This window comes from Martes martes (genome assembly GCF_963455335.1).
Source record: "Martes martes genome assembly, chromosome: 10".
In the NCBI taxonomy this organism is placed as follows: Eukaryota; Metazoa; Chordata; class Mammalia; order Carnivora; family Mustelidae; genus Martes; species Martes martes.
The window spans coordinates 29271121-29290640 of NC_137898.1; the positions used below are offsets into that span (position 1 = coordinate 29271121).

General features: G+C 46.7%; 1 protein-coding gene across 2 annotated transcripts in view; it reads right to left on the bottom strand.

The window, feature by feature from the left end:
* Positions 1-18671, bottom strand: part of EHF (ETS homologous factor) — a 42690-nt gene extending 24019 nt beyond the window's left edge. For both annotated transcript variants that reach the window (XM_080815331.1, XM_080815330.1), the window contains exon 1: positions 18536-18671. The gene's annotated coding sequence lies outside the window, so the exon portion shown is untranslated. The remainder of the gene's footprint in view (positions 1-18535) is intronic.
* Between the last annotated feature and the right edge of the window lie 849 nt (positions 18672-19520).

Below are 19520 nucleotides of genomic sequence, written 5' to 3' on the forward strand. Positions count from 1 at the left end.
ATAAAATGAGAACAACCCCAAACTCAAAGCTGAGAGAATCAAACGAGGTCGTGCGTGTGGAAAGCTTAGCAGGTTAGAACAAGGAATTCAACAAATGTCGCAGGACAGCACGGGCCACTTCTCCACTTGCGACCAAACTCCCACAAGCCCCTTCCCTTGGGGCAGGTGATCTTCTCTCTCTGCCATCTCCTGAAGGCATCTGGAACTACTCTCAACCCACAGAGAAGCCTTTAGGACCAGGAGGCCCCAGCAGCCCCAACATTGCCCGTCCCCCCGCAAGAAGCTGACCTATGTCCAAGAGCACTGCTCCCTTCTGCTCCCCTCCCCCCACCTCCCCACACGCTCCCCCCACCACTGCCACACTCCCCCAGACCCCCAAAGGGAAAGCAGCCAGCTCAGTGAAGGGCTTTTTTTTTTTTTTTTTTTTTTTTTACAGGGCACAGTAAATGGTTACTACTCATAAAAGAGTTTTATGTATCTTAACCCTTACTGAGTCAGAGTTCACTTGAGCTCACCCAGGCTCCTGAGAAAAGGAGGTCAGCCGTCATGGCGCTGCCTGGCCGCTGCCCTGGGGTGGGCCCAGGAGGCCCAGGGCTAGCGTCCCTCAGAGCCTCTCCCCAAGTCCTACTCCCTCTGAGGCCCAGTCCCTCAGGTGGAAAATGAGGACATTTGCCCCCCACCGACAGCCTCCCAAGCGTCTTGAGGAGATCAAATGAGATAATAGATAATAAATGTCCCTGGAGAATTGTAAAAAAGCATGATTATAACCAGCTCACCCACACTCCCATATACTAAAGTACACTTTCTATGACACGTAGGGATTACTTTATGGGGTATAAAAAGCGATCCTTTTAATTACAAAGTAGGGGGATTTTTTTAATGCTCCTCTGTAAGCTTCCCAGTTTACCATCAGAGTAGATTTTATTGTTTCTTGAGGAAAAAGCATCACTTAGATAAGGTAGAGAGCAGACGTCCCATCCATACACCACGTGACCTTGAGCAAGCTAACCTTTCCAAACTGAGTTTCTTCTCTGGCCTTCAACGGGGCATGGAGGGGAAGGTCGATGTCCTGTTTTGAAGGATGAATAACCTACTGGTTTGAAAGAGGGCTAGTCCAGCACGGCACACGTGCCCTCCAGCAAAAATGAGTTTCTTTCCCTTTCTTTAAACACCAATTCTGAAGGTGTTTCTCCACCACATTTAGCTTGTTCCCAAGACTAGAAGAAGTAAATTCGGAGCCTCAATAAGAACGATTCCACCTTTTGAATCAAAAGCAAGCAGAGAAAAGAACCCCCGTCTCCTCATCCCTAGCTCAAGGGGGAATTCTGGCCATGACCCTGGCCACGTGCTCAGGGTGAGAAGCTGACTTTCTCAGCGTCTGTGAAACTGACATCCTGGGCTTCGAGGGCTCCGTGGCTGTCCTGGGCATCGCAGGATGGTAGCTGTCTCCCCAGACTCTAGCCACTACAAGCCAGACACACCCCCCCCCGGGGGGGAGAACACTGGTTAAAAGGGAGCCTGTGGTGGCTGCAGGCTTTGATCATGCTGGTGTGGTGACCTTGGGCTGTCCCCTAACTTTTCTGAGCTGCTGTAGCCTCTCCTGGGAGGCCCGGGAGGTAGGACCTACTGCAGAGGTTTGCTAGAGGATTAAAAAAGATAAGGGGCTTTAAAGCCCCAACCCCATGCAGTGCTTGGTACAAATAAAGAGTAATTGCTTGGTAAGTGGTGGTGAAGAAAATGCACGGGCATCCGGGCCACCTTTGTCTCTTCCTAGGTGCTGTGCGTTCTGGGAACAGAGCAGAAACTTCTTTCAAACCCAAAGTGAAATGAAATGTGGATTATCCAGAGGTTTTTTCCATCTGCATTCTCTTACCCCTCCCTTCACAAGAGGCATCAGAGAGAATGGTATTTGACTCTGGCCCCCAGTGACTGTCCTGAGTTCCACACTCAGCCAGGACCTCCCGGCCTCTGCACAGCATTTCCTTTCTTTCACCCTCCCTCCCTCCCTTCTTTCCTTCCTATTCCCTCTTTCTTTCTTTCTTTCTTTCTTTCTTTCTTTCTTTCTTTCTTTCTTTCTTTCTTTCTTTTTTCCCACCTTCCTTTCTCTCTTTCTTTCTTTTTAAAGATTTTTAAAAATTATTTTTAAGTAATCTCTACACCCAACACAGGGTTCAAACTCACAACCCGGAGATTAAGAACCACACTCTCTTTCAGCCGAGCCAGCCAGACGCCCCGACCTGCACAGCAGTTTCTAATACCGACACTTTTGGAGACAGAAGTCTGCTCTTCATCTGAAGAGGAAGAGGCATGCACGCTGCCAGTAGACGGTATCGACGCCTAACCTCACGCCAGGCTTCCAGTTAGGACCTTTTTGACCTTAGGCATCATCTCCCCTACAGATGATGAGCCGCTAGGGCTTGGCCAATCCCAAAGGAATTTTTGCAGAGAGACAGCGCTGCCGTGTGCTGGGGTAGCCACAGCCCATGTTCTGGGGGGAAAGACAGGCCACTTTCTGCTCCCCCCCACCACTTTATTCATGGAAAGTTACAGGTTAAACACAATCCCCACAGTGCCCTAGTCGATAAGGACTTGGACCACGTCTGCATCACTCACACGGAGACACGAGCCACCAACCTCGTGGCCAGTCCTCCTCCAGGCTTCTTTCAAAGCCTAAATTCCCATCTAAAATCAGCTTGACCCCCATGCACAGGGTGGCCTGGGTGGAGGGGGTGAGGGAAGGGGGGGAGCCGAAGGGTTGACGGGGTGACCCAGCACCTGGCCAGGCCCTGAAGTTTAAGAGTCTCACACTTTGGCTACTGCTCAGGGACACAAATGGGAGATGGTGGGGCCCAGCCACAGAGACTGAATGTCCCTTATATATTCAAGGTGTGAGGAGCTCCAGACCTCCCCTCGTGTTGCTCCGCATCTCAAGAATGGCTTGTAAGAGGAAGAGCTCATGCCTCCGATGGTAAGGATTGAAATCTTTTTTTTTTTTTTTTTATAGATTCTATTTATTTATTTGACAGAGAGAGACACACGAAAGAGGAAACACAAGCAGGGGGAATGAGAGGGAGAAGCAGGCTTCCCGCTGAGCAGGGAAGCCTGATGCGGGGCTCAATCCCAGGACCCCCAGATCATGACCTGAGCCAAAGGCAGACCCTTAACGACTGAGCCACCCAGGTGCCTGGGTTTGAAATCTTGATTCTGAACCTCGGCAAGTTGTGTTGACCTCCAGGAAGTACTATTTTCTCTAAAACTTCAGTTTCCCTATACAACAAAAAGTGGGGGGACATGGAGCTGATATGTGGGAAAAGTGAAAATGTTTGTAAAGTTCTCACATATTAGCTTGTGTGTGACAAGTGCCCCCCATGTGTCAGCTATTAGAAGTTCTGCCCGTGAGTCTCTCTTTAAAGTGTGCTGGTTGGCTTCAAGGACAGTCTTGGGGTCAGGGTAGACCCTTCAGAGACTGGAGAGTGCAATGGTTGGGAGCACCAGGCTCTGGGGTCAGACAAACACAATTCACATCCTGGCTTTGCCAATTTGCTAAAAGGACAAGTTTGGACAAGTTATTCAATTTCTCTGGGCCCTAATTTTCTCATTTATAAACTGGAGATGATATGAAAAGGTTGTTGAAAGACAAAATGAGATGATGCCTATAAAATCCTCGGAAAAGTGTTCAACACATAGTAAGGACTTGGGGAATGTTAGCTGGTTTTTATAATTATTATTATTATTATTTATTTATTGTGTTATTACTAGGATTTTATTGAATCTCCAAGGACGAAATTGACAGCCAAGTTTTTTCAAGCAAGGCCTGGAACTTCTACCATCTACACAATGTTTCGCAATTCTAGCTTTAGCTGGCACAGTCAAGTCTATGTTGGACCTCCGCCCCTCTTGGCCCCGGCTCACAGAAGTCGTGCTATGGTCCTCTGGGCATGGTCCTTGCTCAGGGACTAACAGCCATCCCTCCTGCTCCTCTTCCTCCCAGCAGACACACCATGCTTGGGACTGCCAGGAATGGTGGGAGAGCACAGCCCCACAGGCTCTGTGTTCTGACCTCCGTGTTGGACTTTGCAGGTGCAAAGGACAGCAGCATGTCTAAAATGGGGGTTCCTGGCAGAGGGTGGCCAGAGACCTTCTCTGTCCTCCAGGCTCCCTTAGCACAAGGAGCGCTCTGTCACTGCAAAGCTGGGATTCCAGCTCACGGGGACAGAAAAGCAGTGGGAAGGAGGCACCCCTGGGACTCTGGCAGGTTGCTGGAGCCATTCACCCCAGAACCTAGAAGGCTCTGCCCATCTCAGGGCCCCCGACAAGGCCAAGGACTGCTCGGCTGCTCTCTCTCCTTAAATATACAGAGAGAACCTGCCAGCAGAGACAAACACAACCCAGCCTGGGTCGGGAGGGAGGTATGCTCTTTGCTCTGTGGTGTGGAGGACTGGACACTTTAAGCTATAAAAATACATACGTACATACACACATACATATGTAATAACGATACTATAGAAGCTGGGGTTTATCGAATATTTAAAATGTGTGAGCTCTGTGCTGACAGTTTTACATGCATTATCTCGGTCAATACCCACAGTAGCTCTGTAAGGTCTGATATCATTCAACAGATGGCCTATCTGAGGCTCAGAGAGGTCAGGTAACTTGTTCAAGGTCACACAGCTTAGCAAGAATTAGAACTAGAAGAGATTTCAAACTCGGACTGTCTAGCAACAAATCGTGGGAAATGAGCCACTTTCTGCTGAGAAGGGGGTGCTTTGCCAGAGCACAAAGTCGCCTTCAACCCGTCCTCACTCCCACCTGCCGTCCATACATAGTCACAGCCTTCTCCCTGGGCCATCTGGGGTCTCACACCTTTACCAAGCTTCTCCAAAATTATAAAACTCTCTGGCTCATTCAATTAGGCCAGGACCCCGATTGAGCCCCTCTTCCCTCTTTGTCAGATCAACCTGAAGCCATCTCTCTTGGCAATGTATCAGAGCGAGCCTTCAGAATGAAAGAATAGAAAGTCACCTTCATTTCGCCACTTCATGATATGCGCAGGTCGGAATGCATTAGTGGATTAAAAGCTGAGCCCCGATACTCCTTTAGCCATTAGCATAGATCTCTGCATATATACAGTATAGGTACACACACATCTATGAACATATATGCCATGCATACAGACATAATATAAATACTTTTCCTATGACTCAAAGTTATTTTTATTTTATATTTTGGAAATAAACTATTTTCTTCAGCTGAATTAGACCTCAGGACAGAAAGCCTGGTGTTTGCTGTGAAGGTGAAAATACACTGGGAGCAATCAGGGTCACAGAGTAGATCTTAAGCAAGGCTTGGCCTGCATTCCCTGTCACCAGGCCCAGAGGACTGTGAGTCAAAGTCACGGTCTGCCTTCCTCCTGACTCCTTTATTCATTCAACCACATCATCCCCGAACTGCCACCGAATTGGCTATCTTGTGAGTATTTTGACTCCTCAAGCCAGAGGAGCAATTAGGCATTTTAAATAATTACTTTTGTGATGACAGCGATATACGGACCATTCTCAGGCCTTAATCAAAGTTACCAGCAGGTCAATTCACAGCATTTGCCCTAAGGATATTGCAACAGCTTGCTGACTTCCTGTTTCAATATGACTATCATTTCAAAAGAACTACTCACAAAGAGGAGAAAAGAAAATCCACAAACATGTGAAATTTAACTGGATTAAGACAGGCAATAATTCATGCTTTCCAAATGAATCAAAATGTGAATCAAGCTTAGGGAATGCATTTGATCCTCTCGGGATTACATCACAGGTAATTTCATACCCTCATAATGTGTTTTGAAATAGACATTTCATGTTCCCAGGGGCAACATCTGAAGTATTATTCCCGGGCTTTCAAGCGTTTTCGTGAGTGATGATGCCGTGTCGGGAAGCCAAGTGTTGATCCATGATAGATACACTTTCCTGACGGTAAGCCATCTGGAAATATACATGTTATGCCGATTGTTATCATTCTTGGTGCCAGACCCAGACGAGATGCAGATACTGACAGAGGACAGGCACCAAAGTCGATCAAAAGACAGGATTGCCTTACATGACTTTCACGGCCTTTATCAGTCCCTTTCAGATGTGGCAAACTAAGAAGAACGAGGCAAGCTTGACTCTAAAAGGTCGTAGAGCCTTTTGACACTGGGGCTCTCATCTACACTCACCCGTACCTTGCTTTGCATATATTCTGGGGGCACCAGGCCCTCTGAAGACCATCTCTACAGATCATTGACCCCTACATCATGGATCTTTAAGAAATCTCTCTTACACCGACATTGGATTGAAATCTAAAGAAAACTTTGTAGTGGAGTCAGGGTTAGGAGATGTAAGTTTATTCCCAACCCCACGAGAGAAAGCCTCAGAGATTTTATTCTTGTCCTCTTTCTTAGCATGGGCATGGCTTATTCCCCTACAGTGACACCGGGAAGAGCCCCACTGTCCCTCTTTATTGACAGGTGAAGCAGGAACCAGACTGCGACCAGCAGGGCCATTCTGGACCTCTGTTTGGCAATGCAGTAATGAATTCATCATTTTCCCCACATCACTGTCTCTCTGCTAATCCCCCTTCTCTAGTCTAAAACCAAGTAATCATAAAATAGAGAGGAAAATGAATAGGAGAAGAAAAAGAGGCCTTGCTTCCTGTACACCCATAGGTCTCTGTAGGTCTTTGGAAAGGCACAGATATGGAGACGGGAGCATCCAAGATTCCCAGGATGCTTCATTTCCATCCAGGCTGAAGAGGCCATACAGGGCTTCTCAAGGTTTGATCTATAGACCACCACCACCATCATCATCACCTGAGGAGGGGCAAAACGTCAGGTTTCCTGGGGTCCTACCCCAAACCTCTGAATCATAATCTTCATTTTTTAGAACCTCCCTTAACCAATCCTCAAGCACTTTCATGGTTAAGAACCTCACCTCCTCGCCTTCCCTCGATGTTCACAAGAAGATAACCGACTCCAGGAGATAGTATCCTTGAAGGAAACATCTATGAATGGAAATCCATGTAAAGTCAGAGACAACACAGCCCATCCAGAGAACTGGAGCTCCAAACCATCTGTGGAGACTCCATCGATGTATTATTCGCCAACTTGAAATAGATCAGCTCGCAGGGCTCAGTACCACCAAACTGTGAAATTCACCAGCGCTCGGTTACTCACAAGTACGAGACTCTGATCACTGAGCGAACAAACCTGGCCTCAGAACACAGCATTTGCCGAGGATTTCTATGACCATCACTTCCATCCAGAGAATCTCATGCCTGGCCGAGTCACCCTTTACCCAATCCCGCCCCCATTTTAGACCTTCAAAAGATGACTTGGGGGGGCATGGGTGGCTCAGTGGGTTAAGCCTCTGCCTTCGGCTCAGGTCATGATCTCAGGGTCCTGGGATCGAGCCCCACATTGGGCTCTCTGCTCAGCAGGGAGCCTGCTTCCTCCTCTCTGCCTACTTGTGATCTCTCTCTGTCAAATAAATAAATAAAATCTTTAAAAAAAAAAAAAAAAGAAAGATGACTTGCCCCCCTTGGATTGCAGGCCTCATACCCCAGAAAATCGACATCTTAGCCTTCAGTGAAGAGAAAGGGTGATGGAGACGTGCTTGTCCTACTAATATAAATATTCATTCATCCCCTCTAGTTACTATATATTTATTCAATGTCTACCAGATGCTGGGCAGTCTGCTAGGGGCAGGGGACACAACGATGAACAAAACACAGAGCTATCTTGACCTGATGGGACTAATTCAGCAAAGACACCCCTTCCCAAACAATGGTGGCTCTTTCCAAAGTCTTCTGAGCTCATTCCCCACCTCCTGCTGCAGACAGAGTGAAGCTAGCCCGGAGGGAGCCAGGCCACCCGTTGGCGTTTGGAAGTGACCAACCTTGGAAAGAACCACGACTATGTTGAAAAGCAGGTCCTCTTCTGTCCGGTAACCCCAGGGCCTTGCCTTCACGGGGAAACCCTTACTGAGCTGTCGAGTTGGCAGCCAGGATCATGCCCCCGAGTTTCACAAAGCAGCCTCAGCCAAAACCAGTCTCCACTCGGGACAGGATAAAGTAGTTAGTTGTCTGGGTGGCTGATTGTCTCTCCCCGAGACAATGGCGTGTTTATGTGTGGGAGGGTAGGGAGCAGGTTGTTAACACAAAACCCACCGTAAACAGAGCTGTTAATTCAGTTGCTGGCAGGGTCTTCTGTTATCTTCTGAATACCTCCCAGAGGGTATAAGCCCTACCTTTTCATTTGAGTTGGCAGCAGAGTTATTTTTTTGCACCTGTTGCTCTGCTCCAATAACAACGTAGTTAAGCATTGATTTGTTGGAAAATAAACAGAAAAAAGCAAAGAAAGGCATCTGCCCAAACAGCCTGAGCTGGTTCGGCTGAGCATTCATGCCAATTTGTTTTTCCTATAAAAACCGAAGAAAAACCTGTGCTTTCAGTTTGGATGCTACCTTCCCACTCCCTCAGAAGAAAAGGAGGTATCGAATTGACCCGCCAGAGCTGGCAGGGCCAGGAAGCCAGAAGACACTGTACTTTTCCATTGGCTGGTCCTGTGAGGGCACTGAGGGGTGTCCAAGATCTGCAGAACGACATGGCCAGGCTCCAGTCAGCCCAGGTTAAGCTCATGAATCAGATCAACAGGGGCAGAGAAGGGACTGCCGGGATATGATCAAAACCCAAACCACACCCTTCCCAATGGTTGACTTCCGAAAGTCAACATGGCCCAGGGAGTAGGTGTGGTCTACAGGTAACCTAGAGCAGAGACGCATGCTGTGCCGAGTCTCAATCCGGCCTCTCCCACAGACTTCCTACGTCCAGCCCTGGGCAGCAAGCATAATTGGAAAACCTCTGGTCCCTGGACCAGTTTTTCCATCGGTGAAACGAGGCTAGCCATACCTACCTTGGAGGTGGGCTGCGTAGACCCGCTCATGTCCTGCCAAGTGACTTGAGATCCCATGTCCCAGGTAGAAAGGACCTGAGATGTCCGGGTTCGGGGTATGATTTCTGCGTTAACTCAAGCATCACCGCACTCCCATTCTCATCGGTTTGTCAATATCACATGATGAGCTCAAGCCAAAAAGGGCCACAAAGTGCTAAACAAATCACTCCAATGCAGATCACAACAACACTAATTAAGCAATGGCATCATCACTCAGCCTTCAACACACACACAGTCAGAGAAAGCCTCCCGACACCTCTTTGTAAGCCCTGAGAAGAAAGCGCAAGACGTGGACAACGTGCGATGTTCCCCTAGATTGCCACCTTCCCCCGGCTTTCTCTCAGCCGTCGGGTCTTCATTACCACCAGACCACTGGCTTAATCGGGGAGTCATGGCAGCCGGGGGAGGCCTCCAAAATGCCGCCTCTCAAGGAGCGTGAAGAACAGGGTGTTCCGACAGAGGAGGGATATGGCTGGCTGGGCAGTCCCCAGCATTCTTGTAGTGAGCAGGGCAGGGAGTGGAGAACCTCAGAACCAAACCGGGCAGCCAGAAAAATAAGAGATTTAACAACACCCTCCGTTGACTGAAAAATACACAAGACCAACTGTGCAGGAATGCGGGAAGGGTGGAGAGAGGTAAGAGGTGGGGACTGGAGCCAGGGAGGGGCTGGGAGGGCCTGGAACAATGGATTTGACCATTTCGAGATTGAAGTTTCTTTCCAAGAAAAAATCAAGATGTTCCAGCCAAAGAAACATCAATAGCAGCTACATGGCATCTCATGGACTAATGGCAAAATAACAACCGAAACTACGACAGCGATGATAGTTTCTATTCTTGGAGCGTCCCCAGTGTGCTAGGAATTGATCGAGCTAGGCTTTACATGAATGATCTCATTGAATCCTTGCCATACTCCCGGACACGGGTACTCATATTATCCCCATTTTACGGATGAGGCACAAGAGGTTAAGTGACTTAGCCAGGGACACAGAGCTAGTAAATGGACTGGATATATTACAATGAATGTCCTGGGGAGTTGTGGAGGGTGGAAATGCCAGGAAATGCAACATCGTTCTCTGTCGCTGAAAATGGATCCTTGTATTTCTGAAGTGGAAGAGGACGTCTTTTAGAACCTCACACTTCCGTTTTGGAAACTGAGATCCTTTTAGAATGGCTCCCATCACTTTTCCCCTAAATGTGAGTAGGAAGCACACCTATCCTCCTTGTGCCCGACTATAAAACTTCCTTTAGGTGTCCAACCATCCCAGTGTTATAGAAAGAGCAGATCACGGCCACTCCAACCCACCTGTGAAAACTTTGGTCTGACTTCTTGTTGAAAGCCCCAGATTGACTCAGGGGCTGGGCTTGGCTGCTTGAAGCCACCTCAGACTTATTAGCCATGATAAAAGAGCAGTAATAGTAACAAGGGAAAAAAAAAACTGTTGAGAAGTGAAGGGGAAGTTATGGCTCCTTTAGAAGAGCTCTGGACATCTGAGCCATCACACGGGGATCCTGATGACAGACCTGATGTGTCGTGTTGTAGACATCACACCGGGGACAGAGAGACTATGGATATGTCATTCGGGAGCCTGAGTTCCATCACTCTAACCAACAGATCTAGGAAAGCTCCCCCCCTCCTTCTTCCACCATGTCCATGACCCTGAAACAGTTTGTAAAAACATAGCTGTAGAACGCAGACGGAACCTCACAAGGCATAGTCCATGATCATCTTTGAACTTGAGAAGCAAACTACTATCTGAATTTCCTCATAGATTAGAGGATCTCCTCTTTAGAAGAAATAGGGTCTTCTTTCTGCACAGATAATCGTTAAGTGACAATAGGCAAGAAGGCCAAGTTCATGCACATCACCTTCTTAACAAGAATGATAGACTCTCAGCACACCCGGTCTTGTTTCCCCTTCCAGTAATACGCTTTGCTCTGCTTCTCCTAGCTCCCTATATATGTAGTAAGCACCCTGGAGAATAAGAAATGAAAAAACCCATAGGAAGGTAAGCAACTCCCTACCAGAAAGACTTTCCAAGGAACCAGGTACCTTCCAGCTGGTTATTCAGCCTTTCCTCCAGTTGCTTTGGAGGAAAGAAATCTTTGATATTTAAAAAAAAAAAAAAATCACAAAATTCACCAACTCAGAAACTGCAGCATCCCTCAGCTCTCCACCAAAGGTCAGCTAGATGAGTAAAGGGGATCTCCAAGCAGATTCCTAGCTTCCCGGTATCAGGAGCTGTCATACATTACAACAATTTCATCACATGCAAGGACGGACCAAACTTCGTAATTTGCAGGGCTCAGTGTCCCGCATTCAAAAGCTTTTTTTAAGAATTTCAAGTCCGCAATAGCAGAGCATTAAACCATGCCCAAGACCTTTCTAAGTGTGGAGCCCTGTGTTACTGCATGGCTTGTATACCCAGGACACTGACCCTGTCCAGGGGATCAGTCCCATCCCTTCCCTTTACCTGCAGCAATGCTCTGTCACCATGGGGGGCAGGGGGGAATCTTTTGTCTTTGCCCCATAAATGACCTCTTGCAGTAGTTGGTAGTATTAAACAAAGTATGACATTGAATATGCCTGTAATAACACCTGGCTTACAGCAGGCACCCAGCAAATGCTAGCTGTTATTACTATTATTATTATTATTAATTATTATTAATCATTATCTCTATTATGCCAAGATCCCTCCACAACTCCAGAGCCACCCATAGGCAAAAACAATGAGTGGGAAGAACATATACCTTTGTTTTAACAGAGACCATCTATTAGCTGACATCATTCACGAATCATTTCAATGGCCCCATGCAAGAGAATGATATAAATTAAGGGTTCCTCGACTTTTATTTATATACATGGACCCATTTTGCAGTCTGCTGAGACCTATGGACCCCTTCTCAAAATAATGCTTTTAAATGACAAATTAAAATAATAAGATTAGAAAGGAAGTTTATATTGAAATACAATTATGAGTATACTTCTTAAAATTAATGTGTGAAATCATAATAATATAGGTACTTCTTTATTAATGCATTAAACAAGAATATCTAGTGCAGGTCAAATAACATCCAGGAAATCAAAGTAGTGATGAACATTGATATTTTGAGACATCATCAACAGGCATAATGTGATACGAAAATGTCTGTTAATCTCTCTTGGGGACAGTCAGTCACAGCTAATGCTATCCTAGACTTTTGCTTATATTTATATTGAAAGAAAATGTTAAATTTTATTTAGATTATTAAGAATAAAAACAACATTCTCTTACACATCCAAGTTCACCAACTCCCTGAATTTTTTCTACAGACACCAGGAGCCTCTCGGATCCTAGGTTAGAATCTGGCTCTTTTATTAACCGCAAGGACTGTTTGTTCAACTGCTAGAAACCACTTCCCCATGACTAAAACACAATATCAGACACTACAAGTGTCATTTGAACAATTTACCAAGAGGCAGACCCCAGGGGTCTTGGCGATTTTTTTTCAAAGCCTCTAGAACCCCGAGGGTAGTAGTCAGTATACATCTGGAGACACTATCAAGAATTTTAAGGGTGGGCAATGGTATATGATGTTGTGATTAGTCAAGTGAACTTCCTGGAGGGGAATCAGTTTCTTCTGGAAGCCCCTTACATGCCAGGCATCAAACACACAGACAGGAACGTGCTGGGTGCCCACATCAGGTCTTCCCTGGTACTCCCCCGGGCTGTGGTTTGCAGCCAGCTCAAGACAAGCTCAATCCCAAGGTCCCCCATTAAGATGGTTCATCCCATGTCCCTGCTGTCTGTCTTCCCCAGTGAAAACCTTATCGCATATCTTTCCCAAGGTCACAGGGCAGAACCTACGTCGATCACCTTGAAAAACAGAATCCCAGAATTATACATCCAGTCTGACCCAAACGAGGTCCTCTGAGAACAACCATATTGAAGACTTATCCTCAATTTCCATTCTACAGATTGCTAATTATTTACTCACAAGCATTTGTCCGGGTGTCTTCAGATTTTTCTGTAATAATTTAATCCTGACAACAGCCATGGGCAGATGCCATTAACCTCGTTTTCCAGATGAGGAAATTTATAATCTAGAGCTTACATAACTCACCCAAACTCACTCAGCTACTCAGTGGCAGAGTCAAAACTGAACCCAGGTACTCTGACTCTAGACCTGGTATTCTCTGTAACACATTCTAGCTGCTCCCAGGCAACCAAAAACTCATAGCCTCCTGTCTGGTTCAGATACACAAGCGGCCAAAGTCTACTACTGTCCGTCAATGTCGTTCCACCCACAGCCTTCCAGCTGGTGGAGTTAAGACGGGTGATAGGTGAGCTGAGACGTTTGGCTGAACTTGGGGCCCAGTCTGAAGCCCCCTGCAAAGACAGAACAAATCTTGTGAGTGGTCATCATGAAGACTGCGCCGGAAATCGCCTTCACCTTCCAGACTTCACTAACCTCATCTACCAGAATCTATTGTTGGTCCTCCTGAGGGAGTATTTTCAAAGGTTCCTGAGAGGGATCCCAAAATAATCTCCACAAGACAACCATATTCTCCAAGCTCCATTGTCATAAACAAAACGTAGAAAGCCCTCGCTATATTCCATGAAAGACCCAATAGACTCTTAGAAGAAATTTGTATCAAGCTGAGAAAGGGCAGGCAGGCTGGCAGAAACTTCTCTTATCCACGGTTGACCCAATGAGACCCAGCCCCCAAGATTGTTTGTGGTGTGTCCATGACACAGAGTGAGGGGGAAGTGACCAAAGATGTAATTTTAAGGTCACCACAATCACAAAAACTTCAAAAAAAAAAAAAAGTGGGCATCTAGATGAGGTCAGACAAAAGTAAAAATAAGCAGGTATGGTAAAATAATGGGGTTAATGAGGAGGTGTCTAAAAATATTATAAGCATTTAGGTTCCTTTTATTTTTTGGCTTTGTTTTCCTCAGAAAACATGTTTTAAATAAATAGGTAGATACTCTAAATAATGATGAAGATGCTTCTAAGAGAGGCAGAGAAGGAGGCTTTAAGGGTCAGGGTGTGCAGGAAGATAGGAAGAGGAGAGAGAATGTGAATCCAATGAACCAGAACAAGGAGCCCAGCCCACAAAACAAACCGAAGACAGAGTGTGGTTAGGTGCTAGTGAAATGAATTTTCAAAGGAGTATTTTACAGGGTGTCTCTTTCAAAACAAGACCAATTAACCCCCTCTGGAGCCTCCTTAAATGGGCCACTCTGTCTGACCCTGTTGCAAGCTCTGGTTACTCCAGATTCAGGCTGAGGCCCTCTGAGAACACCAAGTCTCCAGGAGGGCTGTCCAGCAGCCAGGCCGGCCATGCTCTCCTTCTGCTTGTGTCTCGGCTCTCCTCTAGGAGATGGGAGTCCATCTCTGGCCGATAATCGTTGGGTAGCCAGTCAAGCAAGCTGATCAGCACCCCGCAAACGGAGTGGGCTCCATGGGTGCCCGAATGTTTTCAGGGGCTACTCTGGTGTCCCACAGAAAACAGCATCAGAGCGCCCCGTGGCCACGTGCTTTGGTCCACTTGCACACCCCCACCCACCTCGGATGCCTGAGGCACACTGATAGAGATGAGACGTTGTCACGCGAGCAGACGCTGACACCCTTAATGAAGGCTCCAGGAATCTGGGCTTCATACCTCTCCCGGGGATATCCCTTCTTCAGCCAAGTTCCAAAGACTTTAAGGAAAGGCTCCCGCTGACCTTCTTGCCTGTGTCATCCTTACCAGGGTATCCCCCAGCCCTGCTCAGCTGCTGCAGACTCAAGCCACACCTGCCGACTGCTAGGCTTACCTGCCTTCTCCCAGCATCAGAATCTGAAGGTGGAAACAGATCTTAAAAATAATCAGGTTCAGGGCTGCCTGGGTGGCTCAGTGGGTTAAAGCCTCTGCCTTCGGCTCAGGTCATGATCCCAGGGTCCTGGGATCGATCCCCGCATGGGGCTCTCTGCTCAGCAGGGAGCCTGCTTCCTTCTCTCTCTGCCTGCCTCTCTGCCTACTTGTGATCTCTATCTGTCAAATAAATAAATAAAATCTTTAAAAAAAATAATTAGGTTCAAATGTCTTTGTCTGGAGGAAGGAACTAAAGCCCAGAGAGGTGGGGTGTGCTGCCCTGGGCACCCGGCTGTGCCAGGACTAGAAAACCAGGTCTCCTGACTGCCAGTCCTGTGGACTGCCTTATGCACACTCCACTCCCATCATTCCAAAATGTAAGTCTGAAATTCTTTGGGGGAAGACTCTTGAAGAAATATCTTTTTTTTTTTTTTCTTCCCCTCTGCAGCCCGATACATTTTTTAATTAAATAACTCTGAGGGATCCATGGAAATTTCTACTCTAGCACCTCTCAGCTTCCTGACATCAATGCCATTTGGCTTGAACATACGCTTCACCCTAATATTAGCTGCTGTGGGAGCCAATATCCCCACTGCATTATTTGTTCCCTGCACACCCCGGTAACTTGGTCTTTTAAAACCCCATCAAACCGAAACAAACATGATAGTCACCTGCGTCTAGTGAGAGCCCAGTCACCTGCATGTTAAAACAGATCATATTATTTAAAATCATATTACTAAAAATGAGACAAGAAAACACTAAATAAAGTTTATTATCGTCCTCATCTCTTCAATTGTTCGGTAACAGATTTAAGACAACACTGGCAAGATTGTGCCTGCCGTCCTCCCTCTGTCTTCAGAGGGCAACTCCCTACCGCAGACTCAGTTTACTCAAGGTGAAAGCCTCCACACGGCATCAGTTACCCGGTAACAAACCAGGGTGGCAACACGCGGTCTCTAAACACAGAGCCCACAGTGGACTCCATGCCTCCCGACCAGAGCCCCACCCACAGCAGGAACGATTATCACTTCAGTTTTACCAGAAAGAGATCTCAAACAAGGGAAATGGGCTGAAACAGCCACCAAAAGGCATCACCAATATCAAGTTCCAGTTCAAATTTGCTTTCCTACAACCGTGGTGTTACTCCTCAAATGTGTTAGCCGGTTCTGCCGTGACTTTCTTGGTATCCACCCCACCCTACCACCCAGAGGTCTCTGAAAATCACATCTGTTGGAAAGGGGGTCGAGAGGCCTCCATCTGGAGAAAGGGGAAGAGAGTGGAGGGCTTCCAAATGATTCGTTTAACCTTTTCTGTCTGTGCCTGATGCTTTTGCATCGAGCAGAGGTGGTCTAAAGCATACAGCCCAGGGCTAAAATACCCTAATTTGTGGAGCAGGAGGAGAAAGAGGAGAACATAAAACATCACAAGAGTCCAGAAAGCTAGGGACGCCTGGGTGGATCAGTCGGTTGGGCCGCTGCTTTCAGCTCAGGTCATGATCCCAGGGTCCTGGGATCGAGTCCTGCATTGGGCTCCTTGCTCAGTGGGGAGCCTGCTTCTCTCTCTGCCTCTGCCTGCCGCTCTGCCTGCTTGTGTTCTCCCTCTCTCTCTCTGACAAATAAATAAATAAAATCTTTAAAAAAAAAAAAAAAAAAAGAGTCCAGAAAGCTAAATTCTACTTCCTAGAAGTGAACTTTGGCCCAAAGCACTCGCATTCTGACCTGGGACCCAATCTGAGTTTCTTCCACTTTCCAATTAGCTAATTGAATACAGTTGAGTAAATATTTTAACCTCTCAATTTCCTTTTTGTCTCAGAGTCTCAAGGGTCAAAAAGATATTGAAAGAGGTAATTTAATGGGAGCCGAAAGGGCATGGAACCATTAAGTGTGAATGTAAGGCTTCTCAGAGGTCCAGAAAGATCCAAGACATTTCCATTTGGGGGAGCTCACAATATATTTAAAAAATGGAGAAAAATGATCAAAAACCTGTTATTTGAATTTAACAAACAGATGCTTTCTAACACAAAAGGACAAATAGAATTGAATTTGCGATCTTCTGTACATACAAGGCCTGAATCAAATTCCTTGCTCTGCCCACAGTCATTCTAGAAGGGGCCTAATGCCACCATCCTGAACAGCAGTGCAAGAGAACCTACAGCAGTCATGCCCTCCAAGTTATTTTCTTTTAAAAGACTTCTATAAAATACTTCAAAAACATGAAGGATTGTCTCCATTATATTTGTTATTTTTTCCATTGTGATCACAGACTTCCCAGGGACCCTCATTTCAGGTTCCCATGGTTTTTCACATCCATCCACACCAGCCATCAGCAGTTGGTGTAGAAATGACAGGTCCTACACCACGCTGGATTATAAGAACACAGAATGGATGACTTATTTCATGGTCTCAGAATGCTTGATCTCCAAAAGAGGACAAGTGAAGCCTTCTGTCAACTTCAAATACAGCTGTTAAAGTTACTCTTGAAATCTTTGAAGAGCCTTTTTCTGGTGGGACATCTTACCCATGAAGTGCTTCCTAATGACCTCACCTTCCCTATTGGAAATCAACACGACCCTTGATCTCCATGGCATTAACGCATGGCCACTCATGATCCTTGTCTACCCTTTTACACACTGAAAGTCTCTATCTGAAGACGTCTTCACACCCATGCCTGCAGAACCAATTCCTGAATTAGTCCTCCCATCGGAAAGTTCTCAATCCCAAATCCCCCACTTTCTCCCTGTGACTAAGGTCAGTGCAGATGACTAGCAGAGACACCTGTGAACATAGACGCACGGGGTCTCCCAGTTCATCTTAGAAAGACACATCCTTCCACAACACTCAAAGGCAGACAGTGAAAATGTTGCTTTCCTGACTTGATGTTGTTATTTTTACTCCCAAGGTAAGTCCACACTGTTCCCAGTTCTACCCACACTGAGACCAACGACGCTTCTCTTTGGTGGTCAAACAAATGAAAAGAGTCCCTGTCTTGGAAGGCATTTGGTGCTGCTGACTCACGTCAGCCTGTCCGGTCTTAGTAGCCCATGATGGCACAAATGAAGCGTTAGTCTGTCCCCTTGCAATGTGGCAAAATCCTTTGTCATTTTTTCTGGAAAGAGCCATTTTTAAGTGTTCAGCTCTCCCCAGGGTCCTCGCCTCCTTGAGCTGCCTGACCACTTATTCCAGTGTGAGTGCATACACCACCACCCATTTCCAGCCATTTTCCAACAACAGATTACACCAAAGACAAATCTGCCTTTCTCTCCGACCGATGAGTCAGAAAAACTACCAAGAGAAGACGTCTCTAGAAAGTGAGAACATGTGCTCTGAGTCTCAGTGGCTATTCAGCCAACCCCGTGTTTCACTGAGTTATCTCACGGTCACCTGTCCCTGGTTGCTTTTTTGTTTCAGAATTCAACGCAGGGACATGGCTTGACCACGCAGAGAGAGGGAAACCAGGGAGCTCTTTAAATTCGTGGGGGTTGGAAGTCCAGACTCAATGCAGCAAATTCACAGATAATATCCGAAGAAGCCCAGCTGCCTCCCAAAATAAGACTCTCACCGGCCCCAGTGAGGTAAGCACAGGTGAGTCGAGCCGCACTTCCTGCCAGCTGCCTCCGGGAGCCTGTTTTATTTTCATCTGATTCAAGGCAGGCTGCCCTTTCCACTCAGGTGTTTGAATTCCAGGTTCCAAAGAAGGTTTAAAAATAAAAGACTTACCTCATTTACCTAAAGATTCTGGGTGGGAAATCCAATAGCTGTGGCTAATGGAGGGGAGGCAGCAGGCAGCCCGCACGCCAGCTCCCACGGGGACAGGGAACCACGGGTGTTATCACGTCTGAGCCCTCATCAGAGTGAAGATAAATGCATATGACAATAATTTTAAATCATTTTGTAGGATGTTAAGCAATAAGCCACCAACCGGGAATTCCCTAAGTCACTTCCCCCTCTTCTGATTGGCTGCCGGGCTCTTTAAAAAAATAAAATAAAGGATTACAAACATTGGCTCATTTGCATTTGGCCAACTCACACGTTAGTGTTCAAACAAAACAGGTCTAACCAGGTTATGCCTGTGTCTCAAGAACAGAGAGACGACCTGTTAATGGATGAGGAATTGATTTGGTGGTGACTGTTCTTTTCAGCTTAGAGACTGTTTCGGGTGAAAAGCGCCATGCTAGCCCCCAAAGACACCATCTCCCACAAGACACGTAGAAGCGAACTAAGCAGAGGTTCAAACATGGAGGATATGATGGGACTGAGGAGTAGGGGCCCTCTTAAACACCTGTCTCGTGTACTAATCTGTATTTAGTCGACTCTGCTTTGGCATTAAGACCTGTGCCCTGGCCGTGCAGGTACCAGGGTCTGACGAGGCTCTCCCCAGGCGCCATGATGGCGTCTTTGACAGTAACACTTGGCAATGTCAATGGACTTGGAAAAGTCACTCTGCCCCCGACCCCAGCTCCAGATAAGAGCTTGGCAAATCCGAAGGAAGAGTCCTGAGAAGGAAGGTCCACTCTGAGCTGTTCAGGCGGAAGAGTCAACCCTCAAGGGCTGACGATCCAGTTGGAGGATTACCCAGCTTCTTTATCCCTTCTTGACACTTACATGGTCTTTTTTATGTTGACACTCCCTATAGGAAGGAACTAGAGAGAAAAAGAGCTGAAACTGGAAATAAAACAAAACAGTGTGGACAATGGGGCGCCTG